The sequence below is a fragment of the Parasteatoda tepidariorum genome, chromosome 2 (genome assembly GCF_982258835.1).
Source record: "Parasteatoda tepidariorum strain Cologne lab strain chromosome 2, Ptep-v5.0, whole genome shotgun sequence".
Classification (NCBI taxonomy): domain Eukaryota; kingdom Metazoa; phylum Arthropoda; class Arachnida; order Araneae; family Theridiidae; genus Parasteatoda; species Parasteatoda tepidariorum.
In genome coordinates, this window is record NC_141756.1 from 33,397,056 (window position 1) to 33,416,735 (window position 19,680).

The 19,680-nt window shown below is 38.6% G+C and overlaps 25 non-coding genes across 25 annotated transcripts; all 25 read right to left on the reverse strand.

Annotated features, from left to right (window-relative positions):
* Positions 1–312: 312 nt before the first annotated feature.
* LOC147815065 (U5 spliceosomal RNA) lies at positions 313–431 on the reverse strand. Its single transcript, XR_015432107.1, has one exon. It is a non-coding gene; the product is annotated as a U5 spliceosomal RNA (small nuclear RNA).
* Positions 432–1,481: 1,050 nt separating this feature from the next.
* LOC147815066 (U6 spliceosomal RNA) lies at positions 1,482–1,588 on the reverse strand. The gene has a single exon (XR_015431964.1). It is a non-coding gene; the product is annotated as a U6 spliceosomal RNA (small nuclear RNA).
* A 317-nt stretch (positions 1,589–1,905) lies between these two features.
* On the reverse strand, positions 1,906–2,024 carry LOC147815067 (U5 spliceosomal RNA). Its single transcript, XR_015432108.1, has one exon. It is a non-coding gene; the product is annotated as a U5 spliceosomal RNA (small nuclear RNA).
* Positions 2,025–3,072: 1,048 nt separating this feature from the next.
* On the reverse strand, positions 3,073–3,179 carry LOC147815068 (U6 spliceosomal RNA). Its single transcript, XR_015431965.1, has one exon. It is a non-coding gene; the product is annotated as a U6 spliceosomal RNA (small nuclear RNA).
* Positions 3,180–3,496: 317 nt separating this feature from the next.
* LOC147815069 (U5 spliceosomal RNA) lies at positions 3,497–3,615 on the reverse strand. Its single transcript, XR_015432109.1, has one exon. It is a non-coding gene; the product is annotated as a U5 spliceosomal RNA (small nuclear RNA).
* A 1,050-nt stretch (positions 3,616–4,665) lies between these two features.
* Positions 4,666–4,772, reverse strand: LOC147815070 (U6 spliceosomal RNA). The gene has a single exon (XR_015431966.1). It is a non-coding gene; the product is annotated as a U6 spliceosomal RNA (small nuclear RNA).
* A 317-nt stretch (positions 4,773–5,089) lies between these two features.
* LOC147815071 (U5 spliceosomal RNA) lies at positions 5,090–5,208 on the reverse strand. The gene has a single exon (XR_015432111.1). It is a non-coding gene; the product is annotated as a U5 spliceosomal RNA (small nuclear RNA).
* A 1,050-nt stretch (positions 5,209–6,258) lies between these two features.
* LOC147815072 (U6 spliceosomal RNA) lies at positions 6,259–6,365 on the reverse strand. The gene has a single exon (XR_015431967.1). It is a non-coding gene; the product is annotated as a U6 spliceosomal RNA (small nuclear RNA).
* Positions 6,366–6,682: 317 nt separating this feature from the next.
* On the reverse strand, positions 6,683–6,801 carry LOC147815073 (U5 spliceosomal RNA). Its single transcript, XR_015432112.1, has one exon. It is a non-coding gene; the product is annotated as a U5 spliceosomal RNA (small nuclear RNA).
* Positions 6,802–7,850: 1,049 nt separating this feature from the next.
* On the reverse strand, positions 7,851–7,957 carry LOC147815074 (U6 spliceosomal RNA). Its single transcript, XR_015431969.1, has one exon. It is a non-coding gene; the product is annotated as a U6 spliceosomal RNA (small nuclear RNA).
* A 317-nt stretch (positions 7,958–8,274) lies between these two features.
* On the reverse strand, positions 8,275–8,393 carry LOC147815075 (U5 spliceosomal RNA). The gene has a single exon (XR_015432113.1). It is a non-coding gene; the product is annotated as a U5 spliceosomal RNA (small nuclear RNA).
* Positions 8,394–9,443: 1,050 nt separating this feature from the next.
* Positions 9,444–9,550, reverse strand: LOC147815076 (U6 spliceosomal RNA). Its single transcript, XR_015431970.1, has one exon. It is a non-coding gene; the product is annotated as a U6 spliceosomal RNA (small nuclear RNA).
* Positions 9,551–9,867: 317 nt separating this feature from the next.
* On the reverse strand, positions 9,868–9,986 carry LOC147815077 (U5 spliceosomal RNA). Its single transcript, XR_015432114.1, has one exon. It is a non-coding gene; the product is annotated as a U5 spliceosomal RNA (small nuclear RNA).
* A 1,049-nt stretch (positions 9,987–11,035) lies between these two features.
* On the reverse strand, positions 11,036–11,142 carry LOC147815078 (U6 spliceosomal RNA). The gene has a single exon (XR_015431971.1). It is a non-coding gene; the product is annotated as a U6 spliceosomal RNA (small nuclear RNA).
* Positions 11,143–11,459: 317 nt separating this feature from the next.
* LOC147815079 (U5 spliceosomal RNA) lies at positions 11,460–11,578 on the reverse strand. The gene has a single exon (XR_015432115.1). It is a non-coding gene; the product is annotated as a U5 spliceosomal RNA (small nuclear RNA).
* Positions 11,579–12,628: 1,050 nt separating this feature from the next.
* On the reverse strand, positions 12,629–12,735 carry LOC147815080 (U6 spliceosomal RNA). Its single transcript, XR_015431972.1, has one exon. It is a non-coding gene; the product is annotated as a U6 spliceosomal RNA (small nuclear RNA).
* Positions 12,736–13,052: 317 nt separating this feature from the next.
* On the reverse strand, positions 13,053–13,171 carry LOC147815081 (U5 spliceosomal RNA). Its single transcript, XR_015432116.1, has one exon. It is a non-coding gene; the product is annotated as a U5 spliceosomal RNA (small nuclear RNA).
* Positions 13,172–14,220: 1,049 nt separating this feature from the next.
* LOC147815082 (U6 spliceosomal RNA) lies at positions 14,221–14,327 on the reverse strand. The gene has a single exon (XR_015431973.1). It is a non-coding gene; the product is annotated as a U6 spliceosomal RNA (small nuclear RNA).
* A 317-nt stretch (positions 14,328–14,644) lies between these two features.
* Positions 14,645–14,763, reverse strand: LOC147815083 (U5 spliceosomal RNA). Its single transcript, XR_015432117.1, has one exon. It is a non-coding gene; the product is annotated as a U5 spliceosomal RNA (small nuclear RNA).
* Positions 14,764–15,813: 1,050 nt separating this feature from the next.
* On the reverse strand, positions 15,814–15,920 carry LOC147815084 (U6 spliceosomal RNA). Its single transcript, XR_015431974.1, has one exon. It is a non-coding gene; the product is annotated as a U6 spliceosomal RNA (small nuclear RNA).
* A 317-nt stretch (positions 15,921–16,237) lies between these two features.
* On the reverse strand, positions 16,238–16,356 carry LOC147815085 (U5 spliceosomal RNA). Its single transcript, XR_015432118.1, has one exon. It is a non-coding gene; the product is annotated as a U5 spliceosomal RNA (small nuclear RNA).
* A 1,051-nt stretch (positions 16,357–17,407) lies between these two features.
* Positions 17,408–17,514, reverse strand: LOC147815086 (U6 spliceosomal RNA). Its single transcript, XR_015431975.1, has one exon. It is a non-coding gene; the product is annotated as a U6 spliceosomal RNA (small nuclear RNA).
* Positions 17,515–17,831: 317 nt separating this feature from the next.
* Positions 17,832–17,950, reverse strand: LOC147815087 (U5 spliceosomal RNA). The gene has a single exon (XR_015432119.1). It is a non-coding gene; the product is annotated as a U5 spliceosomal RNA (small nuclear RNA).
* A 1,050-nt stretch (positions 17,951–19,000) lies between these two features.
* On the reverse strand, positions 19,001–19,107 carry LOC147815088 (U6 spliceosomal RNA). Its single transcript, XR_015431976.1, has one exon. It is a non-coding gene; the product is annotated as a U6 spliceosomal RNA (small nuclear RNA).
* A 317-nt stretch (positions 19,108–19,424) lies between these two features.
* LOC147815089 (U5 spliceosomal RNA) lies at positions 19,425–19,543 on the reverse strand. The gene has a single exon (XR_015432120.1). It is a non-coding gene; the product is annotated as a U5 spliceosomal RNA (small nuclear RNA).
* Between the last annotated feature and the right edge of the window lie 137 nt (positions 19,544–19,680).

Sequence of the window (19,680 nt, forward strand, 5' to 3'; positions counted from 1 at the left end):
AGGACTGGTTAGAGTTTTCTTATATACTATGCTTGAAGTAGAAATATATTAGAGTGGTAGCCGTTTTTGAATTATTTATTGGGTTTCTTTCTTCGGCGAAGCCCTAGACAGGAGAGCGGCGCATGCGCGTGGACTTTGAGAAAAACATCTCCTCAGTATCGCGCGAGACTCGTGTCTCTTTCATTCAGCTCGAGCAGAAAATGATGGTACGAAGAAATAAGATCTATCTCTCCTTCGACAGCGTAGCTGCGGCAAGAGCCGGATAGAAAAGTTCCGCCCACCATCTTCCCGAATTCTTTTCTTAGTTTTATAACCCCACCGTTGGATGGGGTTCCAAAAATTGAGTCAAGCTCATTAAATTGTTCCTCTCCACGGTAATCTTTAGTAAAAGGCGAAAGATTAACTCGATGGATGAAGAGAAACCAGAGCATGTGAATGCCATATTTCAGTTTTTACATGTAAGATTTTAAAAAGAACAAAAAGTGGTACCTTCGCTTTTTCGAAATTGCGCACACTATCTAATTAACGTGCAATGCCCCCTCGTATCGCTATGTGGATTTATTCTCTTTAGCTTGCGATTCTATTTCGGAAGAAAAAAAAATGAAGGAGATAGTAACTCTTTTCGTCACGGTCCTCCCTTCAAATTGCGCGACTTGTTAAAATAAGTTTATAGAGCAAAAAGCTATACGTTACTTGAGATTCGCTTCATGTAAGATTCGCTTCATTCGAGCTTACCTGAACAACGCAAACTTGTTTGAAGTGGGCGTAAAGAGTAAGCCGAATGAGAGAGAAATAATATTGTCATTTGCGTGTCTGCTTTTTATGTAATTATTTGTCGCATGATAATGCCATCCTCGGGCTTCAAACCCACTGCTCGGCAGTTGGAAGCATTACCACGGAACCAACATAGCACAGCTATGCTATGGACGGGGAGGATCCTTCAAAATAATGCAAACATTTCTCTCATAATTTCAGTGGTAGATATCTAAAAAGTAAAAGTTGTAAGTACTAATAATAATGTTGTGTCGGATGGTGACTGAAATTCACGATGAGGTTAATGAGGATTTGAGATAGCCAACAACACGGGCAATTAATCTCAGTTGCATTTGTCGAGCACACTGCAAATTCTGTATATTTGCTGGAACTTTTAAGAGACTACAATGTTCCCTGATACTTTTCTTTCCCCAAACAAAGTAGTAAAAAATAGACTTTTATAACCGATACTTTTATTTATTAATTTTTTTTTTTTTATGTACCGCATCGTAGATTTTGTTCCGTTGAAGGAAAACTAAATTTATATTCATTTTGCTTGCTCTTTCTTTATTAGAGGAGGAAAAATTGAAAGCAAGCTGTTCACAATACCGAATAAAGCTTTTCAGTAATAAGTAGGCGTTTCCCTTTCTAGCATACCTCTGAGTTTTCTGATGTCAAAAGCTTCCAGCATAGAGTAAAAGTTTCTCTTTAAACGACGAAATAAGACAAAAAATGTGGAACGCTTCACGATTTTGCGTGTCATCCTTGCGCAGGGGCCATGCTAATCTTCTCTGTATCGTTCCAATTTTAGTATATGTACTGCCGAAGCAAGTACACTAGAGGACTGGTTAGAGTTTTCTTATATACTATGCTTGAAGTAGAAATATATTAGAGTGGTAGCCGTTTTTGAATTATTTATTGGGTTTCTTTCTTCGGCGAAGCCCTAGACAGGAGAGCGGCGCATGCGCGTGGACTTTGAGAAAAACATCTCCTCAGTATCGCGCGAGACTCGTGTCTCTTTCATTCAGCTCGAGCAGAAAATGATGGTACGAAGAAATAAGATCTATCTCTCCTTCGACAGCGTAGCTGCGGCAAGAGCCGGATAGAAAAGTTCCGCCCACCATCTTCCCGAATTCTTTTCTTAGTTTTATAACCCCACCGTTGGATGGGGTTCCAAAAATTGAGTCAAGCTCATTAAATTGTTCCTCTCCACGGTAATCTTTAGTAAAAGGCGAAAGATTAACTCGATGGATGAAGAGAAACCAGAGCATGTGAATGCCATATTTCAGTTTTTACATGTAAGATTTTAAAAAGAACAAAAAGTGGTACCTTCGCTTTTTCGAAATTGCGCACACTATCTAATTAACGTGCAATGCCCCCTCGTATCGCTATGTGGATTTATTCTCTTTAGCTTGCGATTCTATTTCGGAAGAAAAAAAAATGAAGGAGATAGTAACTCTTTTCGTCACGGTCCTCCCTTCAAATTGCGCGACTTGTTAAAATAAGTTTATAGAGCAAAAAGCTATACGTTACTTGAGATTCGCTTCATGTAAGATTCGCTTCATTCGAGCTTACCTGAACAACGCAAACTTGTTTGAAGTGGGCGTAAAGAGTAAGCCGAATGAGAGAGAAATAATATTGTCATTTGCGTGTCTGCTTTTTATGTAATTATTTGTCGCATGATAATGCCATCCTCGGGCTTCAAACCCACTGCTCGGCAGTTGGAAGCATTACCACGGAACCAACATAGCACAGCTATGCTATGGACGGGGAGGATCCTTCAAAATAATGCAAACATTTCTCTCATAATTTCAGTGGTAGATATCTAAAAAGTAAAAGTTGTAAGTACTAATAATAATGTTGTGTCGGATGGTGACTGAAATTCACGATGAGGTTAATGAGGATTTGAGATAGCCAACAACACGGGCAATTAATCTCAGTTGCATTTGTCGAGCACACTGCAAATTCTGTATATTTGCTGGAACTTTTAAGAGACTACAATGTTCCCTGATACTTTTCTTTCCCCAAACAAAGTAGTAAAAAATAGACTTTTATAACCGATACTTTTATTTATTAATTTTTTTTTTTATGTACCGCATCGTAGATTTTGTTCCGTTGAAGGAAAACTAAATTTATATTCATTTTGCTTGCTCTTTCTTTATTAGAGGAGGAAAAATTGAAAGCAAGCTGTTCACAATACCGAATAAAGCTTTTCAGTAATAAGTAGGCGTTTCCCTTTCTAGCATACCTCTGAGTTTTCTGATGTCAAAAGCTTCCAGCATAGAGTAAAAGTTTCTCTTTAAACGACGAAATAAGACAAAAAATGTGGAACGCTTCACGATTTTGCGTGTCATCCTTGCGCAGGGGCCATGCTAATCTTCTCTGTATCGTTCCAATTTTAGTATATGTACTGCCGAAGCAAGTACACTAGAGGACTGGTTAGAGTTTTCTTATATACTATGCTTGAAGTAGAAATATATTAGAGTGGTAGCCGTTTTTGAATTATTTATTGGGTTTCTTTCTTCGGCGAAGCCCTAGACAGGAGAGCGGCGCATGCGCGTGGACTTTGAGAAAAACATCTCCTCAGTATCGCGCGAGACTCGTGTCTCTTTCATTCAGCTCGAGCAGAAAATGATGGTACGAAGAAATAAGATCTATCTCTCCTTCGACAGCGTAGCTGCGGCAAGAGCCGGATAGAAAAGTTCCGCCCACCATCTTCCCGAATTCTTTTCTTAGTTTTATAACCCCACCGTTGGATGGGGTTCCAAAAATTGAGTCAAGCTCATTAAATTGTTCCTCTCCACGGTAATCTTTAGTAAAAGGCGAAAGATTAACTCGATGGATGAAGAGAAACCAGAGCATGTGAATGCCATATTTCAGTTTTTACATGTAAGATTTTAAAAAGAACAAAAAGTGGTACCTTCGCTTTTTCGAAATTGCGCACACTATCTAATTAACGTGCAATGCCCCCTCGTATCGCTATGTGGATTTATTCTCTTTAGCTTGCGATTCTATTTCGGAAGAAAAAAAAATGAAGGAGATAGTAACTCTTTTCGTCACGGTCCTCCCTTCAAATTGCGCGACTTGTTAAAATAAGTTTATAGAGCAAAAAGCTATACGTTACTTGAGATTCGCTTCATGTAAGATTCGCTTCATTCGAGCTTACCTGAACAACGCAAACTTGTTTGAAGTGGGCGTAAAGAGTAAGCCGAATGAGAGAGAAATAATATTGTCATTTGCGTGTCTGCTTTTTATGTAATTATTTGTCGCATGATAATGCCATCCTCGGGCTTCAAACCCACTGCTCGGCAGTTGGAAGCATTACCACGGAACCAACATAGCACAGCTATGCTATGGACGGGGAGGATCCTTCAAAATAATGCAAACATTTCTCTCATAATTTCAGTGGTAGATATCTAAAAAGTAAAAGTTGTAAGTACTAATAATAATGTTGTGTCGGATGGTGACTGAAATTCACGATGAGGTTAATGAGGATTTGAGATAGCCAACAACACGGGCAATTAATCTCAGTTGCATTTGTCGAGCACACTGCAAATTCTGTATATTTGCTGGAACTTTTAAGAGACTACAATGTTCCCTGATACTTTTCTTTCCCCAAACAAAGTAGTAAAAAATAGACTTTTATAACCGATACTTTTATTTATTAATTTTTTTTTTTTTATGTACCGCATCGTAGATTTTGTTCCGTTGAAGGAAAACTAAATTTATATTCATTTTGCTTGCTCTTTCTTTATTAGAGGAGGAAAAATTGAAAGCAAGCTGTTCACAATACCGAATAAAGCTTTTCAGTAATAAGTAGGCGTTTCCCTTTCTAGCATACCTCTGAGTTTTCTGATGTCAAAAGCTTCCAGCATAGAGTAAAAGTTTCTCTTTAAACGACGAAATAAGACAAAAAATGTGGAACGCTTCACGATTTTGCGTGTCATCCTTGCGCAGGGGCCATGCTAATCTTCTCTGTATCGTTCCAATTTTAGTATATGTACTGCCGAAGCAAGTACACTAGAGGACTGGTTAGAGTTTTCTTATATACTATGCTTGAAGTAGAAATATATTAGAGTGGTAGCCGTTTTTGAATTATTTATTGGGTTTCTTTCTTCGGCGAAGCCCTAGACAGGAGAGCGGCGCATGCGCGTGGACTTTGAGAAAAACATCTCCTCAGTATCGCGCGAGACTCGTGTCTCTTTCATTCAGCTCGAGCAGAAAATGATGGTACGAAGAAATAAGATCTATCTCTCCTTCGACAGCGTAGCTGCGGCAAGAGCCGGATAGAAAAGTTCCGCCCACCATCTTCCCGAATTCTTTTCTTAGTTTTATAACCCCACCGTTGGATGGGGTTCCAAAAATTGAGTCAAGCTCATTAAATTGTTCCTCTCCACGGTAATCTTTAGTAAAAGGCGAAAGATTAACTCGATGGATGAAGAGAAACCAGAGCATGTGAATGCCATATTTCAGTTTTTACATGTAAGATTTTAAAAAGAACAAAAAGTGGTACCTTCGCTTTTTCGAAATTGCGCACACTATCTAATTAACGTGCAATGCCCCCTCGTATCGCTATGTGGATTTATTCTCTTTAGCTTGCGATTCTATTTCGGAAGAAAAAAAAATGAAGGAGATAGTAACTCTTTTCGTCACGGTCCTCCCTTCAAATTGCGCGACTTGTTAAAATAAGTTTATAGAGCAAAAAGCTATACGTTACTTGAGATTCGCTTCATGTAAGATTCGCTTCATTCGAGCTTACCTGAACAACGCAAACTTGTTTGAAGTGGGCGTAAAGAGTAAGCCGAATGAGAGAGAAATAATATTGTCATTTGCGTGTCTGCTTTTTATGTAATTATTTGTCGCATGATAATGCCATCCTCGGGCTTCAAACCCACTGCTCGGCAGTTGGAAGCATTACCACGGAACCAACATAGCACAGCTATGCTATGGACGGGGAGGATCCTTCAAAATAATGCAAACATTTCTCTCATAATTTCAGTGGTAGATATCTAAAAAGTAAAAGTTGTAAGTACTAATAATAATGTTGTGTCGGATGGTGACTGAAATTCACGATGAGGTTAATGAGGATTTGAGATAGCCAACAACACGGGCAATTAATCTCAGTTGCATTTGTCGAGCACACTGCAAATTCTGTATATTTGCTGGAACTTTTAAGAGACTACAATGTTCCCTGATACTTTTCTTTCCCCAAACAAAGTAGTAAAAAATAGACTTTTATAACCGATACTTTTATTTATTAATTTTTTTTTTTTTATGTACCGCATCGTAGATTTTGTTCCGTTGAAGGAAAACTAAATTTATATTCATTTTGCTTGCTCTTTCTTTATTAGAGGAGGAAAAATTGAAAGCAAGCTGTTCACAATACCGAATAAAGCTTTTCAGTAATAAGTAGGCGTTTCCCTTTCTAGCATACCTCTGAGTTTTCTGATGTCAAAAGCTTCCAGCATAGAGTAAAAGTTTCTCTTTAAACGACGAAATAAGACAAAAAATGTGGAACGCTTCACGATTTTGCGTGTCATCCTTGCGCAGGGGCCATGCTAATCTTCTCTGTATCGTTCCAATTTTAGTATATGTACTGCCGAAGCAAGTACACTAGAGGACTGGTTAGAGTTTTCTTATATACTATGCTTGAAGTAGAAATATATTAGAGTGGTAGCCGTTTTTGAATTATTTATTGGGTTTCTTTCTTCGGCGAAGCCCTAGACAGGAGAGCGGCGCATGCGCGTGGACTTTGAGAAAAACATCTCCTCAGTATCGCGCGAGACTCGTGTCTCTTTCATTCAGCTCGAGCAGAAAATGATGGTACGAAGAAATAAGATCTATCTCTCCTTCGACAGCGTAGCTGCGGCAAGAGCCGGATAGAAAAGTTCCGCCCACCATCTTCCCGAATTCTTTTCTTAGTTTTATAACCCCACCGTTGGATGGGGTTCCAAAAATTGAGTCAAGCTCATTAAATTGTTCCTCTCCACGGTAATCTTTAGTAAAAGGCGAAAGATTAACTCGATGGATGAAGAGAAACCAGAGCATGTGAATGCCATATTTCAGTTTTTACATGTAAGATTTTAAAAAGAACAAAAAGTGGTACCTTCGCTTTTTCGAAATTGCGCACACTATCTAATTAACGTGCAATGCCCCCTCGTATCGCTATGTGGATTTATTCTCTTTAGCTTGCGATTCTATTTCGGAAGAAAAAAAAATGAAGGAGATAGTAACTCTTTTCGTCACGGTCCTCCCTTCAAATTGCGCGACTTGTTAAAATAAGTTTATAGAGCAAAAAGCTATACGTTACTTGAGATTCGCTTCATGTAAGATTCGCTTCATTCGAGCTTACCTGAACAACGCAAACTTGTTTGAAGTGGGCGTAAAGAGTAAGCCGAATGAGAGAGAAATAATATTGTCATTTGCGTGTCTGCTTTTTATGTAATTATTTGTCGCATGATAATGCCATCCTCGGGCTTCAAACCCACTGCTCGGCAGTTGGAAGCATTACCACGGAACCAACATAGCACAGCTATGCTATGGACGGGGAGGATCCTTCAAAATAATGCAAACATTTCTCTCATAATTTCAGTGGTAGATATCTAAAAAGTAAAAGTTGTAAGTACTAATAATAATGTTGTGTCGGATGGTGACTGAAATTCACGATGAGGTTAATGAGGATTTGAGATAGCCAACAACACGGGCAATTAATCTCAGTTGCATTTGTCGAGCACACTGCAAATTCTGTATATTTGCTGGAACTTTTAAGAGACTACAATGTTCCCTGATACTTTTCTTTCCCCAAACAAAGTAGTAAAAAATAGACTTTTATAACCGATACTTTTATTTATTAATTTTTTTTTTTTATGTACCGCATCGTAGATTTTGTTCCGTTGAAGGAAAACTAAATTTATATTCATTTTGCTTGCTCTTTCTTTATTAGAGGAGGAAAAATTGAAAGCAAGCTGTTCACAATACCGAATAAAGCTTTTCAGTAATAAGTAGGCGTTTCCCTTTCTAGCATACCTCTGAGTTTTCTGATGTCAAAAGCTTCCAGCATAGAGTAAAAGTTTCTCTTTAAACGACGAAATAAGACAAAAAATGTGGAACGCTTCACGATTTTGCGTGTCATCCTTGCGCAGGGGCCATGCTAATCTTCTCTGTATCGTTCCAATTTTAGTATATGTACTGCCGAAGCAAGTACACTAGAGGACTGGTTAGAGTTTTCTTATATACTATGCTTGAAGTAGAAATATATTAGAGTGGTAGCCGTTTTTGAATTATTTATTGGGTTTCTTTCTTCGGCGAAGCCCTAGACAGGAGAGCGGCGCATGCGCGTGGACTTTGAGAAAAACATCTCCTCAGTATCGCGCGAGACTCGTGTCTCTTTCATTCAGCTCGAGCAGAAAATGATGGTACGAAGAAATAAGATCTATCTCTCCTTCGACAGCGTAGCTGCGGCAAGAGCCGGATAGAAAAGTTCCGCCCACCATCTTCCCGAATTCTTTTCTTAGTTTTATAACCCCACCGTTGGATGGGGTTCCAAAAATTGAGTCAAGCTCATTAAATTGTTCCTCTCCACGGTAATCTTTAGTAAAAGGCGAAAGATTAACTCGATGGATGAAGAGAAACCAGAGCATGTGAATGCCATATTTCAGTTTTTACATGTAAGATTTTAAAAAGAACAAAAAGTGGTACCTTCGCTTTTTCGAAATTGCGCACACTATCTAATTAACGTGCAATGCCCCCTCGTATCGCTATGTGGATTTATTCTCTTTAGCTTGCGATTCTATTTCGGAAGAAAAAAAAATGAAGGAGATAGTAACTCTTTTCGTCACGGTCCTCCCTTCAAATTGCGCGACTTGTTAAAATAAGTTTATAGAGCAAAAAGCTATACGTTACTTGAGATTCGCTTCATGTAAGATTCGCTTCATTCGAGCTTACCTGAACAACGCAAACTTGTTTGAAGTGGGCGTAAAGAGTAAGCCGAATGAGAGAGAAATAATATTGTCATTTGCGTGTCTGCTTTTTATGTAATTATTTGTCGCATGATAATGCCATCCTCGGGCTTCAAACCCACTGCTCGGCAGTTGGAAGCATTACCACGGAACCAACATAGCACAGCTATGCTATGGACGGGGAGGATCCTTCAAAATAATGCAAACATTTCTCTCATAATTTCAGTGGTAGATATCTAAAAAGTAAAAGTTGTAAGTACTAATAATAATGTTGTGTCGGATGGTGACTGAAATTCACGATGAGGTTAATGAGGATTTGAGATAGCCAACAACACGGGCAATTAATCTCAGTTGCATTTGTCGAGCACACTGCAAATTCTGTATATTTGCTGGAACTTTTAAGAGACTACAATGTTCCCTGATACTTTTCTTTCCCCAAACAAAGTAGTAAAAAATAGACTTTTATAACCGATACTTTTATTTATTAATTTTTTTTTTTTTATGTACCGCATCGTAGATTTTGTTCCGTTGAAGGAAAACTAAATTTATATTCATTTTGCTTGCTCTTTCTTTATTAGAGGAGGAAAAATTGAAAGCAAGCTGTTCACAATACCGAATAAAGCTTTTCAGTAATAAGTAGGCGTTTCCCTTTCTAGCATACCTCTGAGTTTTCTGATGTCAAAAGCTTCCAGCATAGAGTAAAAGTTTCTCTTTAAACGACGAAATAAGACAAAAAATGTGGAACGCTTCACGATTTTGCGTGTCATCCTTGCGCAGGGGCCATGCTAATCTTCTCTGTATCGTTCCAATTTTAGTATATGTACTGCCGAAGCAAGTACACTAGAGGACTGGTTAGAGTTTTCTTATATACTATGCTTGAAGTAGAAATATATTAGAGTGGTAGCCGTTTTTGAATTATTTATTGGGTTTCTTTCTTCGGCGAAGCCCTAGACAGGAGAGCGGCGCATGCGCGTGGACTTTGAGAAAAACATCTCCTCAGTATCGCGCGAGACTCGTGTCTCTTTCATTCAGCTCGAGCAGAAAATGATGGTACGAAGAAATAAGATCTATCTCTCCTTCGACAGCGTAGCTGCGGCAAGAGCCGGATAGAAAAGTTCCGCCCACCATCTTCCCGAATTCTTTTCTTAGTTTTATAACCCCACCGTTGGATGGGGTTCCAAAAATTGAGTCAAGCTCATTAAATTGTTCCTCTCCACGGTAATCTTTAGTAAAAGGCGAAAGATTAACTCGATGGATGAAGAGAAACCAGAGCATGTGAATGCCATATTTCAGTTTTTACATGTAAGATTTTAAAAAGAACAAAAAGTGGTACCTTCGCTTTTTCGAAATTGCGCACACTATCTAATTAACGTGCAATGCCCCCTCGTATCGCTATGTGGATTTATTCTCTTTAGCTTGCGATTCTATTTCGGAAGAAAAAAAAATGAAGGAGATAGTAACTCTTTTCGTCACGGTCCTCCCTTCAAATTGCGCGACTTGTTAAAATAAGTTTATAGAGCAAAAAGCTATACGTTACTTGAGATTCGCTTCATGTAAGATTCGCTTCATTCGAGCTTACCTGAACAACGCAAACTTGTTTGAAGTGGGCGTAAAGAGTAAGCCGAATGAGAGAGAAATAATATTGTCATTTGCGTGTCTGCTTTTTATGTAATTATTTGTCGCATGATAATGCCATCCTCGGGCTTCAAACCCACTGCTCGGCAGTTGGAAGCATTACCACGGAACCAACATAGCACAGCTATGCTATGGACGGGGAGGATCCTTCAAAATAATGCAAACATTTCTCTCATAATTTCAGTGGTAGATATCTAAAAAGTAAAAGTTGTAAGTACTAATAATAATGTTGTGTCGGATGGTGACTGAAATTCACGATGAGGTTAATGAGGATTTGAGATAGCCAACAACACGGGCAATTAATCTCAGTTGCATTTGTCGAGCACACTGCAAATTCTGTATATTTGCTGGAACTTTTAAGAGACTACAATGTTCCCTGATACTTTTCTTTCCCCAAACAAAGTAGTAAAAAATAGACTTTTATAACCGATACTTTTATTTATTAATTTTTTTTTTTTATGTACCGCATCGTAGATTTTGTTCCGTTGAAGGAAAACTAAATTTATATTCATTTTGCTTGCTCTTTCTTTATTAGAGGAGGAAAAATTGAAAGCAAGCTGTTCACAATACCGAATAAAGCTTTTCAGTAATAAGTAGGCGTTTCCCTTTCTAGCATACCTCTGAGTTTTCTGATGTCAAAAGCTTCCAGCATAGAGTAAAAGTTTCTCTTTAAACGACGAAATAAGACAAAAAATGTGGAACGCTTCACGATTTTGCGTGTCATCCTTGCGCAGGGGCCATGCTAATCTTCTCTGTATCGTTCCAATTTTAGTATATGTACTGCCGAAGCAAGTACACTAGAGGACTGGTTAGAGTTTTCTTATATACTATGCTTGAAGTAGAAATATATTAGAGTGGTAGCCGTTTTTGAATTATTTATTGGGTTTCTTTCTTCGGCGAAGCCCTAGACAGGAGAGCGGCGCATGCGCGTGGACTTTGAGAAAAACATCTCCTCAGTATCGCGCGAGACTCGTGTCTCTTTCATTCAGCTCGAGCAGAAAATGATGGTACGAAGAAATAAGATCTATCTCTCCTTCGACAGCGTAGCTGCGGCAAGAGCCGGATAGAAAAGTTCCGCCCACCATCTTCCCGAATTCTTTTCTTAGTTTTATAACCCCACCGTTGGATGGGGTTCCAAAAATTGAGTCAAGCTCATTAAATTGTTCCTCTCCACGGTAATCTTTAGTAAAAGGCGAAAGATTAACTCGATGGATGAAGAGAAACCAGAGCATGTGAATGCCATATTTCAGTTTTTACATGTAAGATTTTAAAAAGAACAAAAAGTGGTACCTTCGCTTTTTCGAAATTGCGCACACTATCTAATTAACGTGCAATGCCCCCTCGTATCGCTATGTGGATTTATTCTCTTTAGCTTGCGATTCTATTTCGGAAGAAAAAAAAATGAAGGAGATAGTAACTCTTTTCGTCACGGTCCTCCCTTCAAATTGCGCGACTTGTTAAAATAAGTTTATAGAGCAAAAAGCTATACGTTACTTGAGATTCGCTTCATGTAAGATTCGCTTCATTCGAGCTTACCTGAACAACGCAAACTTGTTTGAAGTGGGCGTAAAGAGTAAGCCGAATGAGAGAGAAATAATATTGTCATTTGCGTGTCTGCTTTTTATGTAATTATTTGTCGCATGATAATGCCATCCTCGGGCTTCAAACCCACTGCTCGGCAGTTGGAAGCATTACCACGGAACCAACATAGCACAGCTATGCTATGGACGGGGAGGATCCTTCAAAATAATGCAAACATTTCTCTCATAATTTCAGTGGTAGATATCTAAAAAGTAAAAGTTGTAAGTACTAATAATAATGTTGTGTCGGATGGTGACTGAAATTCACGATGAGGTTAATGAGGATTTGAGATAGCCAACAACACGGGCAATTAATCTCAGTTGCATTTGTCGAGCACACTGCAAATTCTGTATATTTGCTGGAACTTTTAAGAGACTACAATGTTCCCTGATACTTTTCTTTCCCCAAACAAAGTAGTAAAAAATAGACTTTTATAACCGATACTTTTATTTATTAATTTTTTTTTTTTTATGTACCGCATCGTAGATTTTGTTCCGTTGAAGGAAAACTAAATTTATATTCATTTTGCTTGCTCTTTCTTTATTAGAGGAGGAAAAATTGAAAGCAAGCTGTTCACAATACCGAATAAAGCTTTTCAGTAATAAGTAGGCGTTTCCCTTTCTAGCATACCTCTGAGTTTTCTGATGTCAAAAGCTTCCAGCATAGAGTAAAAGTTTCTCTTTAAACGACGAAATAAGACAAAAAATGTGGAACGCTTCACGATTTTGCGTGTCATCCTTGCGCAGGGGCCATGCTAATCTTCTCTGTATCGTTCCAATTTTAGTATATGTACTGCCGAAGCAAGTACACTAGAGGACTGGTTAGAGTTTTCTTATATACTATGCTTGAAGTAGAAATATATTAGAGTGGTAGCCGTTTTTGAATTATTTATTGGGTTTCTTTCTTCGGCGAAGCCCTAGACAGGAGAGCGGCGCATGCGCGTGGACTTTGAGAAAAACATCTCCTCAGTATCGCGCGAGACTCGTGTCTCTTTCATTCAGCTCGAGCAGAAAATGATGGTACGAAGAAATAAGATCTATCTCTCCTTCGACAGCGTAGCTGCGGCAAGAGCCGGATAGAAAAGTTCCGCCCACCATCTTCCCGAATTCTTTTCTTAGTTTTATAACCCCACCGTTGGATGGGGTTCCAAAAATTGAGTCAAGCTCATTAAATTGTTCCTCTCCACGGTAATCTTTAGTAAAAGGCGAAAGATTAACTCGATGGATGAAGAGAAACCAGAGCATGTGAATGCCATATTTCAGTTTTTACATGTAAGATTTTAAAAAGAACAAAAAGTGGTACCTTCGCTTTTTCGAAATTGCGCACACTATCTAATTAACGTGCAATGCCCCCTCGTATCGCTATGTGGATTTATTCTCTTTAGCTTGCGATTCTATTTCGGAAGAAAAAAAAATGAAGGAGATAGTAACTCTTTTCGTCACGGTCCTCCCTTCAAATTGCGCGACTTGTTAAAATAAGTTTATAGAGCAAAAAGCTATACGTTACTTGAGATTCGCTTCATGTAAGATTCGCTTCATTCGAGCTTACCTGAACAACGCAAACTTGTTTGAAGTGGGCGTAAAGAGTAAGCCGAATGAGAGAGAAATAATATTGTCATTTGCGTGTCTGCTTTTTATGTAATTATTTGTCGCATGATAATGCCATCCTCGGGCTTCAAACCCACTGCTCGGCAGTTGGAAGCATTACCACGGAACCAACATAGCACAGCTATGCTATGGACGGGGAGGATCCTTCAAAATAATGCAAACATTTCTCTCATAATTTCAGTGGTAGATATCTAAAAAGTAAAAGTTGTAAGTACTAATAATAATGTTGTGTCGGATGGTGACTGAAATTCACGATGAGGTTAATGAGGATTTGAGATAGCCAACAACACGGGCAATTAATCTCAGTTGCATTTGTCGAGCACACTGCAAATTCTGTATATTTGCTGGAACTTTTAAGAGACTACAATGTTCCCTGATACTTTTCTTTCCCCAAACAAAGTAGTAAAAAATAGACTTTTATAACCGATACTTTTATTTATTAATTTTTTTTTTTTATGTACCGCATCGTAGATTTTGTTCCGTTGAAGGAAAACTAAATTTATATTCATTTTGCTTGCTCTTTCTTTATTAGAGGAGGAAAAATTGAAAGCAAGCTGTTCACAATACCGAATAAAGCTTTTCAGTAATAAGTAGGCGTTTCCCTTTCTAGCATACCTCTGAGTTTTCTGATGTCAAAAGCTTCCAGCATAGAGTAAAAGTTTCTCTTTAAACGACGAAATAAGACAAAAAATGTGGAACGCTTCACGATTTTGCGTGTCATCCTTGCGCAGGGGCCATGCTAATCTTCTCTGTATCGTTCCAATTTTAGTATATGTACTGCCGAAGCAAGTACACTAGAGGACTGGTTAGAGTTTTCTTATATACTATGCTTGAAGTAGAAATATATTAGAGTGGTAGCCGTTTTTGAATTATTTATTGGGTTTCTTTCTTCGGCGAAGCCCTAGACAGGAGAGCGGCGCATGCGCGTGGACTTTGAGAAAAACATCTCCTCAGTATCGCGCGAGACTCGTGTCTCTTTCATTCAGCTCGAGCAGAAAATGATGGTACGAAGAAATAAGATCTATCTCTCCTTCGACAGCGTAGCTGCGGCAAGAGCCGGATAGAAAAGTTCCGCCCACCATCTTCCCGAATTCTTTTCTTAGTTTTATAACCCCACCGTTGGATGGGGTTCCAAAAATTGAGTCAAGCTCATTAAATTGTTCCTCTCCACGGTAATCTTTAGTAAAAGGCGAAAGATTAACTCGATGGATGAAGAGAAACCAGAGCATGTGAATGCCATATTTCAGTTTTTACATGTAAGATTTTAAAAAGAACAAAAAGTGGTACCTTCGCTTTTTCGAAATTGCGCACACTATCTAATTAACGTGCAATGCCCCCTCGTATCGCTATGTGGATTTATTCTCTTTAGCTTGCGATTCTATTTCGGAAGAAAAAAAAATGAAGGAGATAGTAACTCTTTTCGTCACGGTCCTCCCTTCAAATTGCGCGACTTGTTAAAATAAGTTTATAGAGCAAAAAGCTATACGTTACTTGAGATTCGCTTCATGTAAGATTCGCTTCATTCGAGCTTACCTGAACAACGCAAACTTGTTTGAAGTGGGCGTAAAGAGTAAGCCGAATGAGAGAGAAATAATATTGTCATTTGCGTGTCTGCTTTTTATGTAATTATTTGTCGCATGATAATGCCATCCTCGGGCTTCAAACCCACTGCTCGGCAGTTGGAAGCATTACCACGGAACCAACATAGCACAGCTATGCTATGGACGGGGAGGATCCTTCAAAATAATGCAAACATTTCTCTCATAATTTCAGTGGTAGATATCTAAAAAGTAAAAGTTGTAAGTACTAATAATAATGTTGTGTCGGATGGTGACTGAAATTCACGATGAGGTTAATGAGGATTTGAGATAGCCAACAACACGGGCAATTAATCTCAGTTGCATTTGTCGAGCACACTGCAAATTCTGTATATTTGCTGGAACTTTTAAGAGACTACAATGTTCCCTGATACTTTTCTTTCCCCAAACAAAGTAGTAAAAAATAGACTTTTATAACCGATACTTTTATTTATTAATTTTTTTTTTTTTATGTACCGCATCGTAGATTTTGTTCCGTTGAAGGAAAACTAAATTTATATTCATTTTGCTTGCTCTTTCTTTATTAGAGGAGGAAAAATTGAAAGCAAGCTGTTCACAATACCGAATAAAGCTTTTCAGTAATAAGTAGGCGTTTCCCTTTCTAGCATACCTCTGAGTTTTCTGATGTCAAAAGCTTCCAGCATAGAGTAAAAGTTTCTCTTTAAACGACGAAATAAGACAAAAAATGTGGAACGCTTCACGATTTTGCGTGTCATCCTTGCGCAGGGGCCATGCTAATCTTCTCTGTATCGTTCCAATTTTAGTATATGTACTGCCGAAGCAAGTACACTAGAGGACTGGTTAGAGTTTTCTTATATACTATGCTTGAAGTAGAAATATATTAGAGTGGTAGCCGTTTTTGAATTATTTATTGGGTTTCTTTCTTCGGGGAAGCCCTAGACAGGAGAGCGGCGCATGCGCGTGGACTTTGAGAAAAACATCTCCTCAGTATCGCGCGAGACTCGTGTCTCTTTCATTCAGCTCGAGCAGAAAATGATGGTACGAAGAAATAAGATCTATCTCTCCTTCGACAGCGTAGCTGCGGCAAGAGCCGGATAGAAAAGTTCCGCCCACCATCTTCCCGAATTCTTTTCTTAGTTTTATAACCCCACCGTTGGATGGGGTTCCAAAAATTGAGTCAAGCTCATTAAATTGTTCCTCTCCACGGTAATCTTTAGTAAAAGGCGAAAGATTAACTCGATGGATGAAGAGAAACCAGAGCATGTGAATGCCATATTTCAGTTTTTACATGTAAGATTTTAAAAAGAACAAAAAGTGGTACCTTCGCTTTTTCGAAATTGCGCACACTATCTAATTAACGTGCAATGCCCCCTCGTATCGCTATGTGGATTTATTCTCTTTAGCTTGCGATTCTATTTCGGAAGAAAAAAAAATGAAGGAGATAGTAACTCTTTTCGTCACGGTCCTCCCTTCAAATTGCGCGACTTGTTAAAATAAGTTTATAGAGCAAAAAGCTATACGTTACTTGAGATTCGCTTCATGTAAGATTCGCTTCATTCGAGCTTACCTGAACAACGCAAACTTGTTTGAAGTGGGCGTAAAGAGTAAGCCGAATGAGAGAGAAATAATATTGTCATTTGCGTGTCTGCTTTTTATGTAATTATTTGTCGCATGATAATGCCATCCTCGGGCTTCAAACCCACTGCTCGGCAGTTGGAAGCATTACCACGGAACCAACATAGCACAGCTATGCTATGGACGGGGAGGATCCTTCAAAATAATGCAAACATTTCTCTCATAATTTCAGTGGTAGATATCTAAAAAGTAAAAGTTGTAAGTACTAATAATAATGTTGTGTCGGATGGTGACTGAAATTCACGATGAGGTTAATGAGGATTTGAGATAGCCAACAACACGGGCAATTAATCTCAGTTGCATTTGTCGAGCACACTGCAAATTCTGTATATTTGCTGGAACTTTTAAGAGACTACAATGTTCCCTGATACTTTTCTTTCCCCAAACAAAGTAGTAAAAAATAGACTTTTATAACCGATACTTTTATTTATTAATTTTTTTTTTTTTTATGTACCGCATCGTAGATTTTGTTCCGTTGAAGGAAAACTAAATTTATATTCATTTTGCTTGCTCTTTCTTTATTAGAGGAGGAAAAATTGAAAGCAAGCTGTTCACAATACCGAATAAAGCTTTTCAGTAATAAGTAGGCGTTTCCCTTTCTAGCATACCTCTGAGTTTTCTGATGTCAAAAGCTTCCAGCATAGAGTAAAAGTTTCTCTTTAAACGACGAAATAAGACAAAAAATGTGGAACGCTTCACGATTTTGCGTGTCATCCTTGCGCAGGGGCCATGCTAATCTTCTCTGTATCGTTCCAATTTTAGTATATGTACTGCCGAAGCAAGTACACTAGAGGACTGGTTAGAGTTTTCTTATATACTATGCTTGAAGTAGAAATATATTAGAGTGGTAGCCGTTTTTGAATTATTTATTGGGTTTCTTTCTTCGGCGAAGCCCTAGACAGGAGAGCGGCGCATGCGCGTGGACTTTGAGAAAAACATCTCCTCAGTATCGCGCGAGACTCGTGTCTCTTTCATTCAGCTCGAGCAGAAAATGATGGTACGAAGAAATAAGATCTATCTCTCCTTCGACAGCGTAGCTGCGGCAAGAGCCGGATAGAAAAGTTCCGCCCACCATCTTCCCGAATTCTTTTCTTAGTTTTATAACCCCACCGTTGGATGGGGTTCCAAAAATTGAGTCAAGCTCATTAAATTGTTCCTCTCCACGGTAATCTTTAGTAAAAGGCGAAAGATTAACTCGATGGATGAAGAGAAACCAGAGCATGTGAATGCCATATTTCAGTTTTTACATGTAAGATTTTAAAAAGAACAAAAAGTGGTACCTTCGCTTTTTCGAAATTGCGCACACTATCTAATTAACGTGCAATGCCCCCTCGTATCGCTATGTGGATTTATTCTCTTTAGCTTGCGATTCTATTTCGGAAGAAAAAAAAATGAAGGAGATAGTAACTCTTTTCGTCACGGTCCTCCCTTCAAATTGCGCGACTTGTTAAAATAAGTTTATAGAGCAAAAAGCTATACGTTACTTGAGATTCGCTTCATGTAAGATTCGCTTCATTCGAGCTTACCTGAACAACGCAAACTTGTTTGAAGTGGGCGTAAAGAGTAAGCCGAATGAGAGAGAAATAATATTGTCATTTGCGTGTCTGCTTTTTATGTAATTATTTGTCGCATGATAATGCCATCCTCGGGCTTCAAACCCACTGCTCGGCAGTTGGAAGCATTACCACGGAACCAACATAGCACAGCTATGCTATGGACGGGGAGGATCCTTCAAAATAATGCAAACATTTCTCTCATAATTTCAGTGGTAGATATCTAAAAAGTAAAAGTTGTAAGTACTAATAATAATGTTGTGTCGGATGGTGACTGAAATTCACGATGAGGTTAATGAGGATTTGAGATAGCCAACAACACGGGCAATTAATCTCAGTTGCATTTGTCGAGCACACTGCAAATTCTGTATATTTGCTGGAACTTTTAAGAGACTACAATGTTCCCTGATACTTTTCTTTCCCCAAACAAAGTAGTAAAAAATAGACTTTTATAACCGATACTTTTATTTATTAATTTTTTTTTTTTTATGTACCGCATCGTAGATTTTGTTCCGTTGAAGGAAAACTAAATTTATATTCATTTTGCTTGCTCTTTCTTTATTAGAGGAGGAAAAATTGAAAGCAAGCTGTTCACAATACCGAATAAAGCTTTTCAGTAATAAGTAGGCGTTTCCCTTTCTAGCATACCTCTGAGTTTTCTGATGTCAAAAGCTTCCAGCATAGAGTAAAAGTTTCTCTTTAAACGACGAAATAAGACAAAAAATGTGGAACGCTTCACGATTTTGCGTGTCATCCTTGCGCAGGGGCCATGCTAATCTTCTCTGTATCGTTCCAATTTTAGTATATGTACTGCCGAAGCAAGTACACTAGAGGACTGGTTAGAGTTTTCTTATATACTATGCTTGAAGTAGAAATATATTAGAGTGGTAGCCGTTTTTGAATTATTTATTGGGTTTCTTTCTTCGGCGAAGCCCTAGACAGGAGAGCGGCGCATGCGCGTGGACTTTGAGAAAAACATCTCCTCAGTATCGCGCGAGACTCGTGTCTCTTTCATTCAGCTCGAGCAGAAAATGATGGTACGAAGAAATAAGATCTATCTCTCCTTCGACAGCGTAGCTGCGGCAAGAGCCGGATAGAAAAGTTCCGCCCACCATCTTCCCGAATTCTTTTCTTAGTTTTATAACCCCACCGTTGGATGGGGTTCCAAAAATTGAGTCAAGCTCATTAAATTGTTCCTCTCCACGGTAATCTTTAGTAAAAGGCGAAAGATTAACTCGATGGATGAAGAGAAACCAGAGCATGTGAATGCCATATTTCAGTTTTTACATGTAAGATTTTAAAAAGAACAAAAAGTGGTACCTTCGCTTTTTCGAAATTGCGCACACTATCTAATTAACGTGCAATGCCCCCTCGTATCGCTATGTGGATTTATTCTCTT